The sequence below is a fragment of the Acanthochromis polyacanthus genome, chromosome 15 (assembly GCF_021347895.1).
Source record: "Acanthochromis polyacanthus isolate Apoly-LR-REF ecotype Palm Island chromosome 15, KAUST_Apoly_ChrSc, whole genome shotgun sequence".
Classification (NCBI taxonomy): domain Eukaryota; kingdom Metazoa; phylum Chordata; class Actinopteri; family Pomacentridae; genus Acanthochromis; species Acanthochromis polyacanthus.
In genome coordinates, this window is record NC_067127.1 from 9,607,331 (window position 1) to 9,634,324 (window position 26,994).

Below are 26,994 nucleotides of genomic sequence, written 5' to 3' on the forward strand. Positions count from 1 at the left end.
TTGATATCAAAGAGTGCCAGTGAGGATATTAATACAAATCTTTTAGCAGCTATCAGCACTCGGGAGAGCGATACAATGCCGTGCGTGAACCAGCTCCTTTGAATCAGATCACAGCAAAGGAAAAGGAGCAGCACATCTGAACGGCTCCCATTTCACAAACAACGCTATCACAGACAAATACTTTTAAAGGCAAGTGCCTTTCTTTGGCATTGTGCTGGAGAGCTGTAGACTTGCAGCACAGCGGCGCAGCAGCTCAAGCGTGGTGTGTAATATTGGCTGAGAACAAATAATCTGAAAAGCCTCAAATGCCCTTTGCCTTTGTAAGCTTTATGAAATATTAACCAAATTAATCTACAGTCTTTTTTTCCCTGAGAACATACTGTACTGCCACTGATTCCCTGTAAACCAAAAATCATTCCTGAGATTAATTCGAAGAAACGCAGCAACATTTTCTGATCTCTGAAGGTGAGGGACAAGGTGTAATTACTTCCTTCCATACATTATGTTTTCTATTAATTAGGTGTGTGTGCTGTGCTTGTTTAAGTGGCAGCCACAGAGCCACAGAGCCACAGAGCCACAGGCGGCTCTCAGCACAGCTTTACTCCCAACAACAAGTGTGTCGGGCAGAACGCGTCATTATAACATTATGGGGCTTAACAGCATGGCACCTGATTGGAGGTCAGATTCATGTTGTACTCTGGGAAGATATTTTTAAAGGCCGATATGATACCCTGTTTAGTAAAGCAATTTCTGGAGGCCTGAAGGCAGAACAAAAGGGCAGAGTTCACTGGGAACAGAAAGAGCTTCACTCCAAACATGTGACCAGAAAATGAGAGCCACAAAGTAAAATAGAAAATCATTTGAAGGGATTTTATAGATTGCAGATTTAATGTCCGTCTGATGGAAAAAAAGAGAGAGAGAGAGAGATCAGGATTAATCCTCTTAGCTGTTTGTTTGGTAATCTGATTTAGTCTGATTTTTAGGCTGCTATCTCTGGTTGTGGTTACTGATGCTGTCTCTGGACTGACCACAGCCATTTTCACCTTCAGCATGGCCCCTCCTTTCCCTCTGGTATTTCAGAATTTGGGCTTGACACATAAACAAAATATCTGTATATGTAAATCCCCGGCGCAGTTCACCAAATCCAACAATGTGTCTGCTTATGCACTGATTCCCCACTCTGACATCGCTCAAGAGAGGCACACCACGGCTGTCCCTGCTCCAAATAAATGACCTACTTTGCACATTAACACACATTTACATGCAGGCAAGATCCAGGGCAGCTTCATAGTTTCTGTTTCCAGCTCAGACGCGTCTCGCTTTAAGTGCAACGTGGCTCCTGTTCAATTCTTCGAAATCGCAGCTCTTTTCTAATTCTCCACCCATGTTTGAGGGGATCACTCAGACACCAAAGCTGAATGGAGGCAGGTTAAACCGCATTTCCTTTTTAACCTAGCTGGAAAATGTGTGCATAAAATATGCCAGGCTCGCTTGCAGAATTGTACTTTTGTCGTGCGAGCGTGTTAAAGGAAGGTGAGGCTGGCACAGAGGCCCACCTGAGGTGCTCCCAGCTCAGCCAGAGTTATTTCCAGACCACCGGCCCCTCCCGTCTCCTGCACCTCCACCTCTGGCGGGGAAACCACACCACTGCACGGGCCCCAGTCACAGACACGACTCAAGAATGGATCCATTATTCACACAGGCGCAGGCACACGGGGGACTGGCACACAAGGGTGGGATGTGGTAGCGGGACATGAATGCTCACTTTTACTTAACTTTACTTCGAACTGCTCAAGAACAGATTCGATGGCGTGTCCATGTGCATGCACAACGCCGACGTGATACGTGTGAACTATCAGGAGCCATGTGACTGTGAACACACAAACTGAAGCAACACAGTCGTAACCAAAGTCAACAGAGCTTTCGCCACACGCGTCATATCCAGTTTTGAGAATGCCTGACAGCACAACACAACTCCACACAACTTGACATGGATGAATATGTAAGTGCTCTCTCTCTCACTCACTCCGTCTCAAGCAAACACACACACACACACACACACACACACACACACACACACAGAGAGGCCAGATTGTGTACGAGTTTGCTCACGGACCATGATAAGAAAATGTGGTAAATGCGTAATCTGATATGCATGACTTGAGGTTTCTCTCTGCCTTTCTTTTCCTCTTGGAAATCGCAGGTTGCATCCATAATTTACACCAGCCTCCGTCTGTTTCTCTCTTTTCCACTCTGCTCCCTCCCTCTTTTTTCTCTCTCCATCTCCCCTTCTCTCTCCTGGCAATCTGGCTTTTGCAGCTTTCCTCATTAGCATATTGCAGAATGTGCAGATGCCACCAAAAATTATTCACCTTCCAGCGCTTTGATGCCGTTTCACATGTATACAAACTACACTGTCGACATTTTACACAGCCTCCCAAACAAAAGCACAGGGATAAGGTGTCCTTTTACTTGAATGTGTCGAGGCCATAATATGACATCCTTCAGTCTGATGTTTCCTCACATCCTCATTCACCCCAATTACACCGTCCACCACGGTGGTCAAAGGTTTTCGACACCGCGATGACGACTGATGGGGCGTTTCATCTCTGCCAAGGTTTAAATGAACACTTAATATTCATGCAGTCCAAGGGATAACTGAATATATAATATTCATGCTGTTCAAAGGCTAATTGAACACAATATTCATGCATGTTTTCGCTTCAGATGGAGCCTCGCTGTGCAGGTTGTGCAGCAGGGAGTTGATGACCGGAGGATGGGGAAATGAGGATTAGCAGTTGTCCTCCTCTTGGAGATTGATATTGGTATTGATAGAGGCAGATCAATGGCCACACAAGGAAACTTACCATTGGTTCGACACGGCTAACAGCGCTGTTCAGACTTCAAACCCTGGGGACAGCTTGAGGCAGAGCCAGAAAGGTATCAGCACTATGGTATACATGCAAGAAAGCGCTCTTGTAAACATCCTTCAAATGGGCTTTGTCTGAATCGACCACATCAGAGGATGAACGGTGATGTATTGAAGCGCGGAGTGACTTGGTGCCCCCCTCCCACAGCATGTAAATCATCATGTGAACATGTGCTTTCGCTCAAAACTACGGCGGCCAGCCTCTCGTGGCAATTAATTCAGGATGTTCTGACATGCATATGGTCCAATATAGAGCAGAACAATAGAATACAGTGCAGCAAGAATGTCGGTATCACAGGAAAATCAAATAACTTTTCTCCACAGATGATTTAAGTTGGAGGAAGTATGTTTGTTCTTCAATTCATTCTTGAAGGAACATCGTCTTTTGCTTCAGTTACTACATAACACAATCGCCGTTCTCTTCTACCATAAAATGCCTGTGTGTTTAGTGCACAACAAAAAACTGAATCCAAACTGCCTATCAGCATCACCACACAAGCAGATTCTTTACTGTTCAATTGAAGACATAAATCAGAATTCTTACCAGTTTGGATGAGGATGCTCCTGTGTTTCCTATTAGGCAAAATCCGTTTCTTAATCCTCATCAATCACAGAGCGAGTCTAAAATGAAACAAAACAGAATGCAACGCACATCAGGGAGTGTGACAAAACACAATGTGCTTTTTAGTGATAGGAAAACAAGACTTAGGTGGCATCATTTATCGAGATGTAATAAAGCACCCTGTTGTGCATCTGACAAATTGGAAGCACATAACAAGGACTGACAGAGCTGGAGAGAATATGCATCTCTAATCCCTGCCAAATATGAAACATGAAATACTTAAATGACAAATACGAGTTGATTTCTTGTCTTCTCTGTGAGTGTTTTGTGCCCATCTAGTTGCAGAAGCAGCTGTCTTTGAACTCTCCAGGCTCTAATCATGGTGGAATATTTTTTCTGTGCTTCTGGCTCTTCTCTAACTGAGATGAGCAGATCTTCTAATGGGACAACCCGTCGCTGACTATTAATGCGCTAGCCTATTTTACAGGACTGCATCTTTAGCTCACTTATTTCTGCGTTTGAAACTCCCACATCATTTCATTAATATTCTGCTAGACAGCTTCCAAAAAATCGTCAGGCTTACATTTTTTTCCACATGTGTACTTGTACAGTAGGCGGAAAGAAAAGACCGGAGCTATCTTCACAGGCTACAGATTGCCCCACATTTAATTACTGTTAACACCAGCGCTAGCAAGCTAAATACGCCTCCATGATTTATTCATTTTTCCCCATATTTGAGTCAAATTAAATTAGTCATATGGGTTTAATTAACTAAATATGATCTGATATTGTAATTTCACACTTGGATATGGGATACAGAGAAGGGTACTTGAGTACAAAGAAAAAGCATGGTAAACCAGTGCTCATTAGAGGCTCTTATGTGTGGTCATGTTGGCATTACCAACGGCTGCATTAGCTGAATGGCTGCTCCCAATCAAGGTTTACACACTGGGAGGTTACCTTTATTCCTGAATAACCAAGAACGCTCGGCTCACGCCATTATTCACTGTTCCTGTTAGTCATCGAACCGTAACTAATACAAGAAACTCCCCTCGCGTATTCTGGGACTTGTCCTATGCTAATTATTATATACTGTAGACCACAGAACTGCAATTAGGAAAAGTAAAAGTTCATTGAGACAGTTTAGAGGTAAAATTTGGTCTTATTTATTCACATTTTAACCCTCGGAATCCCGGAATGTTTAGGGGTGTTTTATGCTCCTGTTCCATGACTTTTTGTCACTGGACTGTTGATCACAGATGGGTCACTATTAGCTTCACAGTTGCACCAAAAAGCACAGACTTTTTTGATTTTTACAGATTTTGGTTACAGCGGATTGTTGTTTTTTGCCAATTTTAAAAGTGGATAAACGTGACAAAATCTCACAAAACCCAACATAAGAAATTTAGTTTCACAGAAATTTAGGTGAGCAGCTCCTTTAAACCCTCCTGTCATCCTGCAGGTCAAACTGACCCATTTTAAAGTTTTTAAAATGTGGGAAAATATATATATATTTTCACAGTGAAAACTTCCGCATTTTCATTTTTTTTAGAAAATTTTTGAACATTTTTTGGTGGGAACAAAACAAATAAAAAAAATGTTTAAGAACATTCAGAAAAAAATCAACCAAAATCCAGTGACTGTCACTGTCAAATTTGGGGATTTTTAATTTAGAAAATAAAAAATTTTGAGGGAACTTTTCAGGAATTTTCTTCCTGAAGATTTTGCAATTTTTTATAAATCTGGGGAAATTTTTTCTGAATTTTTGGACTTTTTTAACATTTTTTGGTAAAGACAACACTAGGGTTATGAGCTTTTTGGTAACAACTGACTCTGAGAAAAATTGCTAACAAACTTCTGTTTTTGTTAGATCATCCTTTGAGCTATTTTGAATTTACTGCGGGGGACAACTGACAAAAAACAAAAAAAAGAGGAGACAGAGAAAGAGGCAAGGACATGTAATAGGGGACCCAGGCTGGAATCGAACCCTAGCAACTGCTGTTATGGCTCAGTAATGCGTATTCATCCAGATGAACTGAGGGCAGCTAGTTTTTTACACTTTTATTATAACACAATATGCAACATTAAGAAAAATACTGCAAACACTGGCCAATATTTTGTATTCATGCATTTGTAAGTAAATGTGTCAGGAAAGGTCATCCTTTTGCAGCAAATTAATGACGCTCAAATAGACTGAAATGCATTCACACACGTTTTTACTCGATTTTTGTATTCAACCGCACCTGGTAATTTCCCTGCCTGTGTGTCTTCAGTTGACTGTGTAGCTCTAAAGCGCAATTTCTAATGCCGTCGTTACTCCTCATTCATACAAAGGCTCCATCACGGCGCTAAATGAGCTGCAGTGAGTGATATAAAAAAGCATGCGGTAATTTACTGATCCTTGGTAATGAAACATGAGGCTGGTGTGGCGTGTTTTCTCACTCTCACCGAGAGGAAATATGGCTGCTGAGAGCAACGCCGGCTTGCAAAACACTGTCACACCGCCTAACGACACAGGCAGAATTATCAGAGAAAAAACAAATGGAGGCATTGATTCACTAGTTGTTTATTTACAGCCCTCTCCGGAGAAGAAATAAATTCCCCTGTTGAGGCTTTGTTTCCCCATCACACGACACGACGGGATGCATGAGAAGAGGGGTGAGCAGGCCACACACACACGCAGAGAAAATACACATACAAATGTAAGCACACGCGCGCACAAACACACACTCGTACAAACGTCTTACATCTGGATTAATCTCCAATGGGCGTCATCACAGATGCCATTAAATGTAGCAGAAGGCGAGAATCATGCAGGAAAGAGGCTGCCATCTGAATAATTTATTCGGAGGCTCATCTTGTCTCACACCAGGGGGATTTCTGCTTTCAATTTACACTGTTTTCCTCCCCATATTCAAATCAGGGAGCAGATTTGTTGTGATTGGCACACGGAAGGTCAACGTTAGCGAGCTAGCGTCAACGCTGTCCTCATTGGGTTGGTATGCTGGTCTATTAGCACACCAGGATGGTGTGCGTACGTGTATGTGGCAGTCTTTGTTTACCTCAGTGTGTGCTGGGTGACGCTGGAGAATAGGCCTGTGGAGCTCAGAGACATCAGTGTGTGTCTGAGCTTATTAGGCTGCTTTCCAAGGACACAGGAGGATCTAGACATTACACTGGCTGGGGAAAAAGCACTCGTGCTAATCATAGCAGGAGGATGTTAGGACGGCAGACATGGAGCGAGGAGCAGGAGAGGAAAACGGGAGGATGGGAGAGGAGCCGGAGGAGTCGAGGTGGCGAAGAAGAGCCGGAGGAAGGAGGGAGAGAGCACAGAATGAAGTCATGGCTCTCATGCATGTCCTCACTTTGTGTGTCACACTGGGACTGAGAAGAGGACGGAGAACAGTTCACTAAGGCGCAGGTCAACTGTGACAGGATGAGCTGCCATTAGCCAAAGGCGCACAGAGCAACTGACAAGCAAGGGTAAAAAAAAAAAAAAAGAAAGAAAAATACAACCCTCTCCGAGTGACAAACTGTATTTTGTCTTCTGTTTGAAAATTCCACCGTTCAAGGCAGCACAAAGGATCTGTTCTGTTGTTCTGTGCTGTTGCTGCATGAATCCTTGGGGAACAGATCAGTCTACTCCGCTATACACTCAATGTAGGTGGTGTACACGCAACAGAGACAGGGAGTATATTTGAGATGCGAACACGGTGTTTGTCTAAAGACACTTGTTCTGTTAGATGGGAGCGTTCTCTGAAATGTAATCCAAACTTCAAAAAAATGGGTTATGAGGTTGCTCGGAGGGAAACTGCGCTTAGCAAGCAAAATGCCCTTGTCATTTCCAGTAGTAAATTGGTATGTGCTAGCTAGCGCTGATGACAGGACTTGGCTGTTTCTGCCGTTGCAGGCATGAATGGCCCTGTAGTAGCCAGGCACAGTGCAGCGGTTCAACAAGGCCTCTTTAACCAGCTGAATGACAGGCAAGCAGACGGGCAGCGAGCCAGCCACAGACATTCAGCTCTGGCTGCTGTAATGATGCCAGTTCAGCGAGACCAGCGAGACCAGCGAGACCACGTGACGAAAAGAGACTGGGAGAGGAGAGTCCAAGTCTATGAGCGCTTCCACAGTTAGGTCACCGAGTTTTATCTTTCTTCTTTTTCCATGGATCCCACCCTCATATGGCTCCAATTTTTCGCTATTGTCTACAAAATTCCTCTTGCGTTCATCCTTCAAATGGTCATGTTGTCTTTTTGTGACTGTGGGGAGTCTGTGAATGTGCGGCTTGTTGCCTTATTAAACCTTAAATGTCAGTGTCCCCGAGCGTTGCGTCAGTAGATCTTTGCACTCTCCACCTTGTGGAAATCTCCGTGCAAACTGAAGGGAAACTCAGCACCAGTATGACACAGCATGCAGGAATGCACCAGCGGATGTGGCTCTCTCTCTCTCTCTCTCTCTCTCTCTCTCTCTCTCCCTCTCTTTCTCCTTCACAGTCAGCCCTCATCTCGTCCTCCTCCCCCTCTCGCTGTGGGCAGGTCCATATGCACCCAGTAATTATCAAGGTTATTTTCTCCAGAGGGCCAAATCCCTGTTTATGGGCATGAGCGTGTGTCACAGGGCCCCGGCTGTCAACCCACAGGACGCTGACTCTGTAGACAACCCCAGAGAAAATCTCTGCTTCAGAGACACTGCGGTTGCCAGACCCTGCAGTTGCTTTGCTTTTGCTCCCATTCAAAGAGAAAAAACGGGAAAAAATTTTTTAAAAAACACTTGCGATTTTCGGTAGCTGTGTCATGACCTCAAGTGAGACAGCAAAATCAAGTTCCGTGTGAGCCTTAACCTCAGTTCTTACCAAAACAGACTGATTTCTGGAAACCACCAAATAAACAAAAGGGTATCCAATCAGCTCCGAGAAAAATTAATACTCGCACACCGAGTCCAAGAAAGCAGAGCTGCACATATTTGATTCATGTCATTTATATATTGGAAATATGAGGGCAAAGAGTGCATGTTAGTTCCACTAAGCAGATAATTTTTTACTATTATTGGCTGAATTCAATCCCCTCCCAGGGCCAGACACCCTGGAGAATTGTGACCTGGGCTACAACACACATTTCCTTTTGGCAATGGCTACAGAGGAAGTGAAGACTGTGTAAGGCCTTAACAAGCCCTGTAAAAAACACTAACCAATCCGACAAGCTAGGTATTATAGCAGTTAATTAGAGGCAAACAGGAGGCGACGTTGTTTTCTGAATGGGATACAGAGTAGGCTTGTTCTCGTGCTACAGTAGGCTCGTCTGCAAACAAGAGCCTGGGGCAACCTGAATTGCGAGCTCAAAAGTAAATTTGCATGTAACAAACTGTTAGCCGGGGTCAGCAGTGCGCGCACACACACACACACACACACACACACACACACACACACACACACACACACAGAGAGAGAGAGAGAGAAATTGGCTGCTCCCTCCACAAAAGCTGCTTCCTCTCTGTTTCATCACGCAGGCCAGGCTTTGTTGGTGTGCGGAAATGCCTCCAAAGGGAATGAAAATACTGGCAAGTCCCTGCAGCTCTTTCTGGAGAGAGACGCGGGGAAAGAGACGGGTCCTGCAGCTGCAAGAAAGCTCACACGCAACCACACGTATGCCAAGTGCCCATGTAGGTTGAGGGCTCAGGTTCCACACAGAGATAACCGTGTTAACCTAAAGAACATAAACACGGGTGTGTGGTTACAAAGCTGTCAAGGCAGCGGAGGAGCCAGAAGACGCAAACACTGACTGTACAGATTCTAAAGTTGGACTAATGTCGTCACGGATGCCTCAAAATTGTAAGGCAACGTCCACGGGAAAGCTCACACCGCTGCTGAAACCAGCCTGGAAATTACATCGGAGAATTAAGCGATGCTGCTTCCGAGATTGATTAAATCACACCAGCGCTGCTGACAGTCAGAGAAAGGTCAAGAAAAGTTGAATTATCTGAGTAACTTTAATCACAAGCGCTGTCTAAATTGGAAACCTTCCTGTAAATCTACCCCTTTTCTCACACTGAGGGAATTTACCAAGCTTCATTAAAACTGGGCACCCAGAGAAAACACACACCGACACCAGGAGAGCTCCACATTCGTACAGCGAGCGCAAACCCTCGACCTTCGTGGCAACCGCCGAGACACCGAGCAGCACAATACCTCGCTAATGCTCCAAAATTTCTTTTTAATATTCCATTACCTCACTCCATGGCCATCTTGGTTGGTGAAAAACACATGTTTGTAATCAGACGACAGCACTTGAACAACAGATGACTGCAATCAAACAGTCAATGGTCAGCACTTAAGGCAAAAATACACCATATTAGCAAGAAATAGAAGCCTAAGATTTTCCAAACGCAAGAGATCGGTCCATTGTTTGAATAATGAGAGTGCGGGCCCTTAAATCGCCCATGTACTTCGTGGTAATCCCTTCTTTTCACTATGTTAAATGATAGCAGCCGAGTATTACCTGGCATACAGTGAGAGGTCAAACCTTTTAGTAAACAGCTGTCAGTTGTTGTTTCATCCTGCAAAGTCACAACCTGTAAACACACATTTAAACATCTTCGACACGCACCGAACGGAGCAGCCAGGTTAATTTTTGGAAGCATTTCGGTGAAGGCAGTGCACACGGTGATTTTCAGCTTCACACTGTCTCACTGTGCCGCCCACACTCGCATTCCCTTGACCCAGGAAATTTAAAATAGTGCGCTATTTTTATTTAATATTTCATGTAAATTGTACCTCCTACACAAAACTGACAGACTCGGCTGCCTACCGCCGTGTCCTTTCATTACAGCTGCTACAAGTTTTTCCAAGATTATACAAGTCCCCTGCTATCAGCAATCACTGTGTGCACGCTAAGAGTACACAGTGGTATTTCAAAACCTGGGTCCTATTGTCAGGAGGTTCAAATAAACACGAGTATTGACTATGAGATGGTGTAACACTGTACTCGCCACCTCCACTGGCAACAGCTTTAGATTCCCTAGGGGGCTGAGAAAATGCAAGGATTGAACTGTTTCAACAATGCAAATCTTCGCTTTTTTTTGGATATTTGACAATTTATGATTTCTTCACTTTATTTTGTATTTTTTGTTACATAGGCAATACAAAATGTTCACAATAAGTAGCCTACCATGGCATCTGAAACGCACTGCAAGACAATTTTCCATAGTGTATCATTTGATATGTGTAATTAAAGGAGAAAAATGCGTCTATAAAAGTAAAAAAGTAGGAATAATATACTCATTACTGTGTGTATATTACTACTATTAAATTTAACAGTACCTCCATTCAATTAGTTCTCTGGTTTGCTTTCCATCAGTCTCTCAATAAGTGCCACCATGAGTTGTCCTAGTGGGAATCAGCTTGGAGCGTCAGCATGTTTTAATAAAATATATCGATATTTGGCACCGCTGTATCAATAATGTACCACAAGTGGAAGTGATAGACTGCATTAATATAGCAGCTTTCAACCTGAGCGAGACAAAGCGCTTCACAAAGCCTCTTGTTCACCAAAGAATAAACACACCACCATCCATGAATCTGTTCATTCAGAGCTGTGTTCTGTGTTCAGCATCTGGAGATGGTAGAATATGGATGCACAGATTGGTATCAGCGCTGATGCAGACCAAGTTAGGCAAATCAGGCAGTCTGCTAGTAATACAAATTATTTCTTAATGTCGATTTAGTGTTTTGAGTTATTTTAGTTCCGTCACAGCAGGCCGCAGCTATATCTGACCTCATGTAGCACGTCTCTTATAAAACTGACTGTTGTCGTGATTACGTTGTTTCAGCTGGACTGACTTCACTGAACCCTGTTGTGAAGCAATGGAGCGCTTGTTATTTCTGCAGTAGATGTATGTGCTACAGATGTAAGTAAAACATGAAAGAAACAAGACAAAACTGAATTTTCCTTTAAATACGCGCACAGCGAACGGCTCCGCTGCAGACATATGATTTCGGCAGCGTTTATGATCTCATTATCTTCACTGATGAACCGCGCAACACGCTGATTTCCCTGAAGTGTTCCTTAAACAGCAGAAAGACTGGGGCCTTTTGACCAAACAACTGACTAAAATACTGTCTCACCGAGGAGATATCAGGGGAAAGCAGATTCTAGATGTACTGACAGAGTGGAAGAGCTTTCAAGACAGCTGCTCGAGTTTCTCTCTCCATCACTCTTGCTCGCACATAAACACACATCCATGTGCACACACACACACACACACACACTCCCTCTCTCCTTTTTAGCCAGTGACAGCAGGCACCCAGCGATGACACGAGGAGTGTCTCTGGCAGCCAGGAAGGCAGCACTAAACAGACAGAAATATCTGCTCTGACAGACGGACAGACCGTCACCCACCACGACATGCATGCAGCTGTCACCGAGCTTACTGCTCCTCTTCCCAACCCTCTGGTTTGATTCTCCTTTGTGCTATTCTCTCTCCGCTGCGCACGCTGCTCCCCTCAGTTTTTCTCTCTTACAGCTATCATATACTAAATTGAAAGCTACTCCTACATTTAGGACATTGTGCTCGGCTTAGTTTGGCTCACGGCCAGAGAGGAGGAGGAGGAGGAAGGTTCGGTTTCATGAGGCCAACTGTTGAGCGCACGGCCATCTTCCACTTGATCAGCATCGGCCTGCACAGGTCTCGCTCTTTGCTCCCTTCGTTTGTTCATTCTTTTGTTCTTACTTTCTTTCACACCAGAATCTGCTCTCAATCTCTCTCTGTCTGTTTAGCTCTCTCCTTCTCAGTAACAGCCGTTCTCAATTAGGAGGGTCAGGGAGCGGAGCGCAGAATAACTCCGGCTCTGGTATCTAGAGCTGGAAGGACCCAAAGATCAGCAGCAACAAGAAACCGCTGCTATAACGTGCTGTGTCGAAAACTAGGCTGTGGGCGAGTGTGTGTTTGCATGGGTGTGTGTGCATGTTGCATAAATCTGCACTGTGTCAACAGGTTGTCAGTGACCTCTGACTTCCATATTTAATCACACACGATTATGACATGTATATGACTCTCTGACGTTCGACTTAAAGATTCTGCTGTTAAAACAAAAGGAAAATCACTCGCTAACACGCAGGCACACCCATTCACCAAGTCTTCGCCCCATGGAGGGAGCTGCTTTAATTGCTTTGTTTCAATGGTCCCCTCTGAATGAGAGAGAAGCTGGCGGCTGCAGTTTACAAGACACATCTGCAGGTGTTGCATTTCAAACTGAGAAACTCAAGCTGTGAGAAAGAACACACAGACTAGTGCAGAGACACAGATAGAGGAATATTCAGACAGATTGTCTCCCTGTCTCTTCCTCTCTCGCACACACACACACACACAATGCAGGTGCAGCGCTCTTTCCTCCACGGCATCGAGCCTGAAAACGCTGGCACATCTGAGCGAGGTGAAATTGAAAATCTCTTAACATCTGTGTCTCGCGCTATAAAAATACTGACTTTAATGTGAGGCGACGCAAAATACATGACAAGACAAAGCCAAGGCGCAGTATATTGAGCACAGGCCTGTCAAGTCGAGAGAAAGAATGTGCTTATCAATGGGGCTCCTGCAATGTGGCTGACGCTTCCCAATAAGCATCGCACGCTAAAAGTCTGACAGATCCACAGCCATCCCTCGTGGCTCAGGGTTGTGTAGGTTTTCGATAACCTCTCCGTGGCTGGTACACTTTGTAAAAAACTTTACTTTGTTGCCACACAGCCATTGGTGCACAAACCCCTCCCCCCTCTGACTTGCTAGAAAAATAGCTCATTCAGAGCGATTTGCACCCTTCTGATTTGAAAGCTCTCAGAGTAGTGTCTCTATGAGAATCAAATCTGTTTGTTACAGCTGAGAGTCGAGTAGTTTGGAGGATCTTGGGTAGCATGGCTCCTAATTCACTGAGAGAAAGAGCAATCAGCTAAGCTTCAGATGGCATCCAACAGACGACAGATTCAATCTCCTTTCTTCGAGCGTCTCCATTGTGACGTTCCCACACACTGGTGTGCATGCCGCATTGCACACATTACTGATAATCTATGCAAATAGGCCACAGATGGACAAGAATGTTATCTAATTGAGAAACATATGTGTCACACTTAAAAACATAATAATTCGTACATCTCTCAGTGTTCTTCACCCTCATTCTATTTCTGTCAGCCTTCGTTCATTCACAAACAGTTACGTGTGACTGCCATGCTGGCGTCTTGCCACGCCATTTGTGAATTTATTCAAATGAGGGCACCATGTTTCTTTGTTTACTGGTACAAGGTTGGAGTATTCATGAAACGCCATTTCTCACTCTCGCTCTACAACTACCACCCCTTCCTCTCGCTCTCGCTCCCTCTCCCTCTCCCTCTCCGCGAATCCTGCTGCGGCATTGGAGGAACGTCCTGGGCATTACGAGAAGCCATTAATGAGTGTGTGGCGTGGCGTGTTGTGATGCGCGGCATATTACAGCCATTCATCAGAGTCAGGAGACACTTGACAGGCGGACAGCCAACAGGTTGTGTAATCATATAACACAGCCATGTCAGGCCTGCCACAGCTCCGTGTCCCATTCAGGCCTCTAATGTTGTTTTCCTCTGGGTAATTGACAATGCCAGACAGAGAGACCCAGTGATGGATAACATAATGGACCGACCGGCGCACAAAGATGGCGGCCCATTGGAGTGATGTCATTTCAGATAATATCACCGTTTGGAGACATTTAAAGGGAAATTATACGACAATTTGGCTCTTATTTTTTACGGTTTGGACCAACTTTTTAATTGGTAATGAAGCTTTGCACTTACCTTAGGAACTGCAGCGATTTGGGAACATCATAATAATGGAAAAATTGACCAAGACGAGGCAAGAAACACAAATTGTAAACAGACAGACTATAAAAATCACTAAATGTGAAGTTAAAAATGAAAGTGAATGCACTTAAAGTATGCACAGAACATGTTGAATTCTGTCTCTGAACTGGAAAGAAAGTCTACAACAGTGAAGTCTTAATTATGGAAGAGGAAAAAGTAATTTAAATCTACTAAGAAGAGCCATTACAAAACATTCATCTCAGGGACTCTGGGAATTTCAGTGTACCAGGAAGGCCATCTGATGCTGAGGAATGTGCATATTCCAACTCCCCTGCTCAACACAACCCTCAGCCGCACCAGAGAAGAAGAGGTGGCCCTGAGGCGGTGTTAGACATTGTTAAGGATAGCAAGTATCCTCACACAACCTGCTCTGTTCTGTCCCTAAGCTGGGAAGGAGAAGACAATGTTCTCTCTCATCCTCCCACTCTCACCACTTTATACCTCTGCTTGTTTGTGAGATGCCTCTTTCAGCACCCAATCCAAAAAAAAGGCCAGCTTGTGGATGTGAAAAATGGGCCGTGAGACGATAACCACAATGAGCATCACCAGCAAGGATAAAAATACTCATCCCTGTCTTCTGAATATCATCGCCGCCTCCTAAGCTGGAGGTAAAACTCCTTCGAGAATAATAGCTTTGATTAGACTCACACTGTATCATCACATACGTCTCACATCCTTTAGGGTGCAGTGTAAGTACGCTATGGATGAACAAACAAGCAAATGTATATTTTGGCTTTCCAACATTAAATGAATATGATATACCGCAATATTGATAATTAAAAAGCTTAATTCAGAGGAATTCAGACCACAGAAAAATAACCCATTTAGATGAAATGCCTTGTTTGAAAGTATTTCTTGTGACACAGCTGTCTGAGTCATATTAGCTGCTGCAACAGCAACTCAGTGGAGACTAGAGGCTTCTCTGTGCAAAGCCGCCAAATATTCTTATTTTGCCTCACGGAGATGCTCTACATTTAGGTGAAGAATAAACTGATTTTAGGTCTTATTTTGCTGCAACAATAAGTACATTAGTAGGAATGTAGCACCACAGTGCTCTGCTTGTTTAACCCTCGTAATGTCCTCCCAGTTAGCCATCCACCTTTTATCCTTTGGGGTCAAAATGACCCCTTCTGGTTTGACTGTTATTTAAAGCATATAGTATAAACTGTCAAACAATTCTGTGCTCCTTTAGTCTTACTTCAGTCCAACACATTACCATTTACATTTGGAATTTAGGACCAAACAGACCTTGTTGCAGAAAAGCATACAACTACAAAAGATTAAGAGAGACCCCAAGGACAGCAGGAGGGTTAAATGTGAAGGTGCAATAGAAATATTTTGTCCATGTAAACAAAGGATAAGCCTGATAAATAATCATGATTTGAATATGGATCAAAATAATTGTGATTACCATTTTGGCCATAATTGTGCAGCCCTAAATAACTCACATAAGAGGAACACTTTAGTCCTAATGTGCTCTGCTCTTCATGAACAGATCTGCATCAGACAAATTTACTTGTGAAGAGAGAAAACTGGAAAGAAATGAAAAAGAGAAGAGGCAATGACAAAAACCGTACAAGAAAGAGGGAAAATTTCAAAAGATCCTGTAACAACGTACTGTTTAGAGGCCAACAAAACCAAAATGGGTTACTGTGATTGTTTTATCAATTCATGCTTTCAAAGGCTGCTTTCGTACCTACACTGAAAATTTCACCTCTTGTGTGGTCACAGTACACTACATAAGTCCTCCTGACCATTACACATAAACACACTCTTCCTCTCCCTTCAGTTTCACCTTCATCACCTTCCAACAGCCCCATTGTTCAACAACAGTAACCACATCATGTGGTGCTAACATTAAAAATGCATCTAGTTAAACCTACAGGGGAAAATACTCTTGTGTAAACAGCAACAGTCTGTAACATGTTTGCAGCAATGATAGGCTTTCTAAACAAATTAAGCCAAAGGAGCTCTACATTACTCATCCTGGCTGGCTGTCTGGCCAAATTCTGCCTCAACTGCACAGTTGTTTGATCAACTGTTGGTGCGTAGTCTATGTGTTAATGTGAGAGAAGCAGGGGGAAAAAAAAGGAACAGATACGAGTCCATGGGCACCAGGCAAGATGAATACAGCACGACAGCAGCAGAGAAAAGCAGTAGAACTTGTCTTCCTATACTTTCATGTGTCTGCTGTCACATTCTGCAGCTCTTTTCTTTCTTTCACTGTGCATTACTTGTCACTCTGCTGATGGCCGGCGTATAATGTGTACTCGCGTGTGTGTGTGTGTATGCGTGCGTGTGTGTACATATGTCAAACCTGTCACTTTCTGTGCTCTGAAGTCCATGTCCTAATCGCTTTGGCTGATCCCTGCTAGTCGTGCATGTGTGTACAGTATCTGTGCCTGTCTGCCTATATGTGCACACATGAGTGTTTGTGTGCGCAGCAGATGCTCCCCGAGCGGTGGCATTGCTCAGCATTCACACACACACACAGCACACCAAGGAAGATTAACTAGCACTTTATTATTTATTTGCTTCCTGATCTGCTCCCACCCACCCTCCAAAGCCCCCCAGTCATCCTACTTAATCCCTGGTAGCAAAGAATACAGGAGCAAAGGCAAATAAAGAGTGTAAAATTGGAGAGACTATGGATCTACTTTGAAATGACTGATAATTTCTTTGATTTAGTGCAATGAAAAGAAATGCACTAGATCTTTGAATATGAACCACAATAAGGTCAAACTAGCTCTATCACATTTCATGCAGTCAATGCACCGCTGATATTGCTAAAATTTATCATTTTAGTGCAGTCTGCAGTCTGAGTTATGGTTACATAGCCTAGAAATGCACTACTATTAGTGTTCTATAAATCTCAAGTCTACACATTTTCTCTTTTCCCCAGTCTGGCAAGTGCCCACAGAAAAATAGAGAAAAAGTAAGTTTCTTTGGAAACAAATGGTTCCTGAATCATAGCATCATGGTTTTGTTCATTTCTCCAAGTACTGACATTGGCCACAGGCTTCTGGAAGGGGGGGACTGGTTGGATTTTTTAGACTGAGCCAAACAGGATCCTGCACAGCTCCTCATAAACAGCAGCTGCAGACTGCTCAGTTCCCAGTTCCTCCCCGGCCGCCAGCCCAGGAGGGTCCAATCAAAACCAGCCACATTACTCCCTCACTTTGCCTTTGAATGCCAAGTCTGCTCCACTTTGCAATGAAAAAAAAAAAAAAGCCAGGACTGAACCAAAAAAAAAAAAGAAAGCGCGCAAAGTCAACGAGCTGCGGATTAAAAGAAAGGTCTGTTTACCTGCGTGAACTCTGACCTCGGTGGTGCTGCCGCTGTGGTCGCCACCCCCTCCCCACCCCGCCCTTCATGTATTCCTCACGCACCGTCCCACGCTGACCTCTCCTTAAGTGGTGATCTGAGAGGAAGGAAGACAGAAAGAAAAAGGCTGTTAAATTTCTTTTAATCGAATGCCAGGGAGAACCTGGTTCAGACAGAGGACAAATGTATCACAGAGAAATACGCGGCGGTGTTGAAAAATGTGTGCAGGAAGCCATGAGGGACTTTGCTATACTGCCCCATTTACTCTACCTCCTAACCCTGCCGGAGAGCCAATGAACCAATGAACAACTGCGCCACCAATCACACCGCCGTGCGTGTATACTGCAGCAAGTCCCGTGTAAAGAAAAAAAAAGAAAAAACCCACGCGACCCCACCCCCCCACTGCACAGGAACAATGTCCTTCCTAAAGGTTATCAGCAGCCTGGTGCTTGGTCAGCCCTCATCCTGAGTCCATTACACATGGAGCGGCGAGATTCACTGCCTTAATACACCTCTCTTAGTCTCTCCTCACTGCTTCGCTGCGCCCTTTACAGGCTGATACAAATCCAGCGTAGACCCAGAACACACACATACACATACACGCAAGTTTTGGGATTAGCCTACCAGCACATTTTCCTTTCTGTCTCTAGACATCTGGACTGCGCTTCAGTTAGATCGGTGCATTACAAAAACTGTGATGAAACGCACTAATGGCCTGTATATTACACAACCCTGATGTTAAAACTAACACATCTCCCCTCCCTTTACAAAACAAGTTTTTGAATGTTATGTTTAGACTCGTGCTATAAATCATCAGTTAAAAAAATAATAATTTTACTAACCGCCATCATTCCCATCAACCTGAATCGCACATTGGGTTTGGTGCTAATACGGAAAAGCTGCTTAGTACAGGAAGCTAACAGGCAATAAGAAGACGATGAACTCAGTTAATTCTATACTGACATCAGCATTTAGGGTTATTACTAAGAGCGTGTCAGGATGCTAATGTTAAGATTTCAAAGCATCTGTTGCTAGTGTGGCAACAGACCTTTGTCTTCATTTTAGCATAAAAGACATTTTCAAGTCAAAATATTAGATACTACTAACATACTTCAAACACATTGTCACATTTAAAGTACACGGCAGTACATTTACAACATGTTTTATGGTTCAAATTAGGAGTTGAGTGGTAAGTATATTTTCACGGCTGATATCTGTATTGATTAATAGTAATCAAAGAGACAGACAAGTGATATTTACAACCAATCTGCATCTGTATAAAAGTGAAAATCCATCTCAAAACTTTGCTAAATGTCTGGTTTATTTACGTTTTACATATGTGCAATTAAAACAATTACCTTCAAGCTGTGACTGCCTATTACTCATGATGTGTCAGTTAATTATACTCAGAAAAATGCTGAATATTAGAGGCAATAATCTGTAAAACCAAAAATCTGTTGATCTTGATATAAAAGCCATCCCTTGTAGTGACAAACCCCAGAGATCTATCATCAGAGCTATTTAACATCTTTTAGATCACTGTTTTGGTGTAGGGATCCACAACTGTATAAAGATGCAGCAGTCTGCTTCCTCTTTCGTTGTTTCTTCCCTTACAATCTCTCAGACTGAAACAAACAAGGTTCTGCTCCTTCGGGCTGCCCGGGTGGCTACTGTCCAAGAGGTACAGTAAGTTTTGGCACTTCTAATCAGAGTGGAAGAAAATTTAGTCAGTGGGGCGCAGCCAACAATGAATCTTCCATACACAAAAGCATGGAAACCCGAAGGGATCTAATGTCAGTTCTACAAGAACTACTGTGGCACATCTCTGTGTGCATTTTGGGACAGTTTATCCATTGAAAGATGACATGTTTGAATCAAGAAAATCAATACTGACTTTTTAACATCCCAGACATTTAGTTAAGTCAGAATGAAAGACTAAAAATGAAAACTAGCACACTGTTTCAAAAATTTCTTTCTTCAAAGGACGAATTCTAAAATCTCCCCCGATACTGAGGAAACAATGAACGTATGCTTTAAAAAGGAGCTGTTCTGGATGGGAGAGGGGCCTCTCATACATCATAACACCTGCTCATTCATTTAATCCATGAGAAGAAGGGAACATACTGAAGAACATAATGTGAGGAGAAGGGGGGGTTGATTTTGGACAGAGGCCAAAAAGAAGAGGACAGGGTGGAGGAGAAACCCATAAATACGCAGGGAGGCGAGCAGGTGTCGCAGACAAATGTGATTTACGGGGTCTACGTCCCCTTACAGTGCTGACAGGTAAGCCTATTAGGCTGATATTACCCAGCTATAACACGCACCAATGGACCCTCTTAAAATGTGTGTGTAGTGAGTGTATAAATGTGATGGCTTTAAGAGAGAGATTATAATATCATTGTTAAGCCGGCCATACATTAAGTTCTGAAAATGCCATAACTACATCTTTATTGAGCTCACTTTCAATCGGTTTCATTCATTCCACTGCATATCTTTTCGAGGGAACATCATTTAGCAACCATGCTAGAAAGCTATGTTTAGCTTTTGTTGTTGGTTTAAAACAACAACCTGGTTTTATCACAGTAGAGGTTAGATGGGAATCCAGCTGAAGAGCAACACTGAGCAAATGTTTGTTTCTCATACTCTGAAATAACATTAAGGCTCATATCCGAAGAGTGCAAGAGAGCGCTAAATACCGGGATGGCAGTACATTTCTACACACTGGAAACTGCCAGGGAGCAATCACTGAAGAATGCAAACGTTTATGAGAAACTAAATGCACTAGAACATCAAGATCTGCAATCGAATTTCACTTGTGATTCTGCATGAGAGACACAAGACTGCAGGAAAATTGCTACCACTTGAGCTGCACACTACAGATGGTGTTGTGAGCAACACAGCACAAAGCAATGTGTTCCTTAATAATGTGGTGAATATTGCAGTGAAAAGCCGAGTGCTTCGTAGTAGCTTCTGCAGACTCCAGCTTTTTCTTTTTTTTTCCCTGTCAGAAGTGTGAACTCTTTCATCCAGGATATAAGAGGCTGCGGTAAAATCCTCAAAGAGACTAACCGTGTTAAATGAGGTTTGTGTCTGTATCCATGACTTCTGAGTGTGTGTGTGGGCTGTCGGGGGCTGGAGGTGCCTGCGAGAGACTAAAAATTCTTGTCACCTTTGAATCTAAACTCTCTGTCAACTCTCCACTCGAGCCGGGTGTCTCCAGTTTCATAATCACGCACGGTATTACTCCCTTAACACTTCAATCCTGGTAATCGTATCTGATGATGTGGCTGTTCATTGGCTGAGATAAACCAATTTTCTGTACAAAGTCTTTAAAGTGATTCAAATGCTTGAGATGACAAAGCCCAAGTTTGCCTGTTAAAAGCCCTTAACACCGCAACGTTTACTTTAGCTTCCTGGGGGGAATCCTGGTCTCCAGTGGCTGTTCGGCTCATACACACTCACTCATGTGTGCACACACACATATGTACACACACACACCTTATCATCCAAGGCTGAGGAAGCAGGAGGGCTATAAAAGCCAACCTCATCTCCTTAAAACAGGCAGGGCTGTCCCTGGGTGTCTTAACACAACTCATCAACTGTTAAACTAGAGAGAGAGGCAGAGCAGTAAAAATCAATGCCCCCAGCACAGCAAACAGCAGTCAATGATCTTAGGTGGAAGAGGAAAGAGCGAGAATTTGCAGCCATGTCTGGAGAGAGGCAAGGAGAAAGGAGAAGGAAGGAGAAAGTCCATGTTAAGCTAAAAGCAGCAGGCTAATATATGTAATTGATTACCTCTATGCAAATAGAAGAACTCTAAAAACCAGTAGAATGCAATTTAAAGCAGCAGCAGAGTCTCCGAAATCGATTGGCGCTGTGAGCGAGAGAAGCCATTTTCCTCGAGTCAAGATAAAACACTTTACTATGAGCTGTCAGATACTTATCAGGAGGAAATTAGCAGAGGAATACCATTTTCCCAAAACAAACAGGTCAAGTGTTTCTCCTCTTTGAGTGGTCTCTCCCTCTCTTTCACTCACTCTCTCGCTCTGATATCATCATCTGTTATTTCCTCCTGTTTAAATGCCAACAGTGAGGAGGCCCGGGCTGCATTTCATTCAAACAGATCATTTGCAATAAAAAAAAAAAAAAAAAAAACATGCAAGCAGGCCCTCTGTGCCGGCAGGAGCAGTCTGTTGTTTGAAACCGAGAGGATGAGGTCTCCGGTTCGCCTCAGCTCCCGGGAGCAACCCCAAAGCCTGCCAGCACCCGCACGTACACACTGACGCAAGTCCGGCCTCAATCTCCGAGCCTGATCTCACCAAAACAATATTTGCGTTTTTTGGCCTGCAGTCTGTATTCCTGGCTGAAAAGAGGCGAAAGAAAAGAGAGAGAACGAAAAAAACAAAAACACAGAACAGCGCACAAAAGGATGTCGAAGCAGGCAGCAGCCCACACAAGACAGCCTTGTCGGAGAGAGAAGAGGGCAGCTCGGCGTCAACATCAACACCGGTTCTGCAGTCATCGCTCAGCAGGTAATTATGATAACAACGTGTTCCCCAGGCAGCCTCTCTCTGATTTAGTTTCCAAGCACTTACCCTTCCTAAAATCACCCCCCGATAACATCTGATATGATTACAAAGTCAAGATCCTTTTCAAGGAGCGCCCACTTATGTGCCTCTAATTTGGTGTATACCAACTTTCCCTCCTGTGACTACTCAGCGATGCCTCTCATCTTATTGTGTATGCATAGTTAAGATGTTGCACCATTTGGATTGTCATAACATTTTGGAAAATGCCATGACATAAATGAACCTCACCTACCAACACCATCTGTTACTGAGCGCTCCGCTGCCTGCTATTACCTTTGATTGTAAACACAGCCTTGCCACACGGGGAAATACATCATTTCATTGTGTCTGTTAACATCCAGTTTAAGCAGTGGGAGTCTGGCCCTGAATGGAGTCAACAGAGTTGACCCTGTGATTACCTCTGCGGTGCGGCATTTTCCTTGGCTGTCATCACAGCCGACCCCTTAAACAGCCAGCGCTGCTCTGCAACAGGGCTAGGCTGTTGACATACTGAAGACATTTAAGATAATCCCGGAGATGTCTCTGTGTTTTCCAAGATTACATCTTCAAAGGGGAAATGCGCCCGGCAGCCTCTACTTGAAAGGGAGAGAGATGCGGAGGGCTCTTGTTCTGAAGGAGGGGGTGGAATAGCTCAAGAATGCAATCATGGTTTTGGAGTGGAATAAGGCCTGTCCTGGCTAGCTAAGCTGGCAGGAGGGTGAGAGGACAGGAGGGGGCGACTGGTGGAGAGGAATCAAACCTGAGAGAGAAAACACACCTGTTGTACGGGACAAAACAGAGAGAGGAAAAGAGAGGACTCTCACCTGTGTGACCTGACGGGGCTGTAAATCACACAGGGTTATCTCCGGCCCGGCTCTGGCTTTTACAATGTTTGGCGTGCATGGTGAAGTTAAACAGTCATTACTGTGGTCCACACTAAGCCAACACTGCTTGCCACAGAAAACAGATTTTCAAAACACTTTAAATGGATACTTAAAAAAATAGCGCATTGTTTTGCAGCATTGAGGGAGAAATCCATGCCTTAGGAAAACACTGATACACTGTATGATCATTTCTCAAGCCTGATGGACACAAATGTTGCCTGGAGAACTTCGTCTGTACTGCTTAGTTTGGTCCTGTACTGCCAATTGCACAAAAATGTGCATTTAACATATAATATGTAACGTGTATTTATTTGACATGTCTTTCATATGAAGGATACTTGTTCCAGAAGTTCAACTTGTTGTTTTTTGGCACAATTTACTTTTTCTTTCTTCAAATTGTACTTCATATGTTTATTCTTTTGCAGAGGCAAAGATAAGCTTTTGTCTAAAAAGATAGCCCTAATGATGTCATCAGAATGACTGCATTTGGTGCTGGAAGCTACAAACTGATAACAGACAGTCTGTGTTAAACTGAAAGTATAGAAATCACAGCCTCTTATCCACTTAACTGACAATCACTGAACCAACTATGTTTATTTGTTTCTTGAGTGTAAAAGGTCACATTTTAAGAATACATTTTCAGTGCCAATGGCCTGGTATTGGACCTGATATTTAGCCTTTTTTCATCTAATGTTATTGTTAAATTTCCAATATAATGAATTAATCCAAAAATGCACTAATTCGGCTCTGATGCAGCTGTCTTTCTCCATCTGTAGTCACCACTGTGTGGTCTCGAGCAGTGTCCAGCCTTGCTTATTATAGTCTATAACACTAATCCATCAGGATATCAGCATGTAGGATAACTATTTAAACTTCTCCTTCAATAAAACACGTGAGAAAGAATGAAAAAATAATGGCATTTCAACAACGTTTAAGATTTTTTGCTGGAAATGTAAATCAGGCCCTGAAAACAGCGTGTCAGTGGAGCCTTAATATATGCTAGTGTGGACAGAAAGTGTTGGACAGGCTATTGTTTTCAGGTCTGTTTGTGTTAGCATTGTTTTAAGTGGTCTTTTGGACGGCGGGATGACAAAGCATAGCGCTTGCCAAGTTAAGTCAAGAGGGGAGTCCTCTGCACACGACCCTTCCTGACAATGCAAGACTGGAGTGCTGAAACTCCACTGATCATGAATTCACTCCCGCGTAGCCTCCAGGCAGCTCTCTCCCACAGCGTGTTTTACATACTGCATCATCTCAAAGCATTTTTAGATGCTTCGCTTGACATCTGCAAGGATCTATGGCGCTGCCGCATCTCCGCAACAAGTATCAGACGCGTTAAATGAGATGAGTTGTGCTCAGATGGCTTGGGTAGTATGAAATAAAAGCAAGAAATTATGACTCATATCGGTAACAAATGTCAGCAGTGACGTCCTCCGAGGCTGTGAGCACCTCTTAATGACTCATGGAAGTGTTCGCTAACGTGGCTCTGACGGACATTAAAAAAAAAGAAACACTAAGTGGTTGCCTTTCTTGCTACTGACCGGCATTGTGACAACAGTGGTACTAATTATAGGACATGAGTATTGTGACAGAGTACACAAGGGAGAGTTGTGCAGAACACAGAAGTAATAATAGAATGTTCTACTCCTGAGTGGCTATGAGTAAAAACTGAATGTCTGGGTTTCTTTTTTGTCCACTTCTTCTTGACTCGGTGACATCATCAGTGAGTCAGGGACCAGAATCCAGAGCTGGGATCAAAAAAAACAAACCCAGAGTGAGGCCTGTCTATTATCAGCTCTGCATACTGTGTACCATGAGAAGGAGCCCAGACAAAGAGGTACAAGTCACACAACCACCAGAAGGCTATTTATGAGCCGCAGAAGAAAAGGAGATGGAGGAAAACAGATTTGTCATCGGCAGGAGGTTGGGAGTGAGTAGATGAATCAGGTGAATCATAATTGAGTCTCACAGAGAGGAACTTATTTTGAGCACCAACAAGCAGCCATGTAAGTGTCGGCAGCATTAAATACAGTATGTTTCCTCTCAGCCAGCTCTGCAACGGGGGCCCCTCCTCGTCCCTCCAGCCTCCACTGGCCACGGTTGAAAAATTAATGCAGCAAACTGACAACACTTAGGGCCTTCCTCCTCGCTCTCTCCCTCCTCCCCATGTACCAAACAGGATCAATTACCAAAGCAGGGCTCCACTCAGCAGCGCTAAAGAAACAAGAGGCACTCTCCATCACAGCTGTGTGTGTGCACGTGCAAGTCTGTGTGTGTGTGTGTGTGTGTGTGTGTGTGTGTGTGTGTGTGTGTGTGTGTGTGTGTGTGTGTGTGTGTGTGTGTGTGTGTGTGTGTGTGTGAGGTTCAGGCAGGCTTATGATGAGCAGAAAGAGGAGGAGGAGGTGGTAATAGTCTGTTTGCTTCTCTCTAATGACAGCAGCAGAGTGGATTAGTGAGCCTCCTCACCCATCAGCATCACTCCTCCCAGTAAGTGACAGAGCATGTAAATAACCAGTTATGGCCACTAGCAGGAGGAAGGAAAAAGATGGAGACGGGGAGGCTAATAAAGCGAGAAAGTCTAAATATGCGCTGTGCCAGTGTGCAAGCGTTTTTGTCCATGCACCTTCATTTGTATGCAGGTGGAGATTTCAAGGAGTTCCATTTCTACAACATCAGCCAAGTTATTCAAATGCAGCACATCTGACTGGAGAGGATAACATAAAGAAAGGCATCAGCAGAAATGGCAGCAGGCAGTAATCCCCCGGCCAGGCCACTTGTGTTTGCCACGCAGGCAGGCAGCGCTGTCAGTAGCAGCACCCATACAGGCGTTATCAGTGACAGCCATAGGGCTATTCTAATAACCCTGCTGATGCTCTGCGGTGCAAGGACAGACAGGGAGACAGACTGGGAGACGGACATACAGGCAGACAAGCAGACAGGTTTCACTTCCCACTTAAAGAAAGAGCCAGGTATCAGCCTGTCGCTGTGCCTGTGTGTGCATATGTGCCCAGACTCTGAGTGCATTTACTCATTTCCCTCACTCTCTAGCGTGTAATGTTCTGACAGCTTCATACATGCTGTCACTTTCATCTAAATGCGCCACAGCATTGACCGGCCCGCCTATTAACCCCGCGCACGTGCACACTTTGCATTTGTGACGGCGTTGTCTAAACCCAGGCATGCTGGCCTCGCAGCCCCAGTAGAAGCGTATCTGTCTCCAGCATCATTATCACCATTCAAAAGGTCAAGCACAATGCTTCCAGCCTCCTCTTTGTGATTTATGCCCGTGCTATTAACTCCGTTCACATTAATCTCCATCTGTAAATCTAATCACACTGCCTCACCATTACGCCGCCTGGTGCTCTCAGGACAGAAGCCATGGCCAACGGGAAACAGCTTATGTAAACACACTGCTGTTGACATAAGATGGGCAGCACGCGGTACCTCACTGCTATGACGAGGCACACCGATTAGCGCGCAGATAAGAAAAGATATCGCCTTATTGTTGTTTCTTTGCGTTCACTGTCATTGCTATCTTTACATCCCTCCATCTTGTTGTTTGTTTAATATCTCCAGGATCTTCTTTTTTCCCAGCTCATCTTAAGAGACTGAGGCTGTTGTTACTGAAAAGAAGGGGGAAAGAAATGCAGCCTCAGTACTGCAGGGCTCCATTTGCAGTCAATGAATAACTCGAATATTGACACCAGTAAATGAGGGTGTCACTCAGATGATGCAAAAAACAGAGCAGCGCTCAACAGAAGTGCTTCCAGGCATTCTCAACATGTACACGAGCCAATAACCATTACCTGGGCTTGAGAAAGGCTCCACAGCTACTTGAAGCCTCGTGAAA

At 43.9% G+C, this 26,994-nt stretch overlaps 1 protein-coding gene across 3 annotated transcripts in view; it reads right to left on the reverse strand.

Moving 5' to 3' along the window:
• Window positions 1-26,994, reverse strand: part of zmiz1a (zinc finger, MIZ-type containing 1a) — a 105,862-nt gene that overhangs the window by 63,739 nt on the left and 15,129 nt on the right. For all 3 annotated transcript variants that reach the window (XM_022212611.2, XM_022212595.2, XM_022212604.2), the window contains exons 2-3: window positions 17,675-17,789; window positions 3,474-3,550 (exon numbers count right to left, since the gene is read on the reverse strand). The gene's annotated coding sequence lies outside the window, so the exon portion shown is untranslated. The remainder of the gene's footprint in view (window positions 1-3,473; window positions 3,551-17,674; window positions 17,790-26,994) is intronic.